Consider the following 1,140-nt stretch of genomic DNA (forward strand, 5'->3'; position numbering starts at 1 on the left):
ATTGTAAAAACCCTAACCCTAATCCTAACCCTAACCCTAACCTGAGAGTTGTAAAATTTTATCTAATAAAAATGCTTGAAATTGACTCTAATCTGCATTTTAAATTGGAAACTCCCACTTTGACTTTGACCCTCTTTCATCATACAGTTGACTAAAATATCATGCAGAAATTTTTTTGACACTTAAATGCTAAAGAAAGCGAGGAATTGAATCCTTGAATCAAAAGAATTAGGTCCAGAAAAGATTACTATAGAATTGTAAAAACCCTAACGCTAATCCTAGCCCTAACCCTAACCGGAGAGTTGTAAAATTTTATCTAATGAAAATTCTTAAAATTGACTTTAAGGGAAGCGTGGAATTTTGTCCTTGAATCAAAAAAATTTCATCCTGAAAAGATTACCCAAGAATTGTAAATTTTTCTCTCCAATGAACATGCTTGAAATTGAGTCTCATCTGCATTTTAAAATGGACACATCCTCTTGTACTTTCACCTTGTTTCATTTTTCATTTGACAAAGTCATTCTGAGGCAGAAAATTTTTGACACCTAATTGTTAAGGTACATTTGAGAGAAATATTTCGCAGCACGTCAGCTGTCTTCATATTTATGTTCTGGCAGAATATAGGGCCAGGGCATAGGCATTGCTTTGCCACCGACATGAGGAAAGCTCATACCGCTTCCACACCTATATATTCTTTCATCTGTTGGTAAATCTGTGCTTGCTATGGCAACACATATACTAAAATTGGAACGATACAGAGAAGATTAGCATGGCCCCTGCGCAAAAGGTGGCGCGCAATGTTCTCTGCGGGCCCCGCGCGGGCCCCCGGGCGTCAGAGGGTCCGGCCGCCCGGCCCCCCGACCCGAGGGGCACCCCTACTTTCCCCGGGACGCCCCGTCCCGCCGGGTTCCACCGCCCCTCCCGGGCGCCGGGGTCGGTGGGCCCCACAGGCGTACCCGGGCGCCGTCGCCGCTTTAAGACCGCCGTCTAGGGCTACGAGACGGGGCTGCGTAGCCGGAGGTCGCGCGTTCGAATCCGGCCTCGGCCGTGAAAAGAAAAATACGATAAATAGATTTATCTCGCAAGTTTACATTAATAATAGCTAATGTATAATTACTAAATATGTAATATGTATATAAA

At 43.7% G+C, this 1,140-nt stretch overlaps 1 pseudogene; it reads left to right on the forward strand.

Annotated features, from left to right (window-relative positions):
- The first annotated feature begins 714 nt into the window (after nt 1-714).
- Nucleotides 715-784, forward strand: LOC125727361 (U6 spliceosomal RNA; annotated as a pseudogene).
- Nucleotides 785-1,140: the final 356 nt, after the last annotated feature.

Source organism: Brienomyrus brachyistius, unplaced genomic scaffold, assembly GCF_023856365.1.
Source record: "Brienomyrus brachyistius isolate T26 unplaced genomic scaffold, BBRACH_0.4 scaffold94, whole genome shotgun sequence".
NCBI lineage: Eukaryota > Metazoa > Chordata > Actinopteri > Osteoglossiformes > Mormyridae > Brienomyrus > Brienomyrus brachyistius.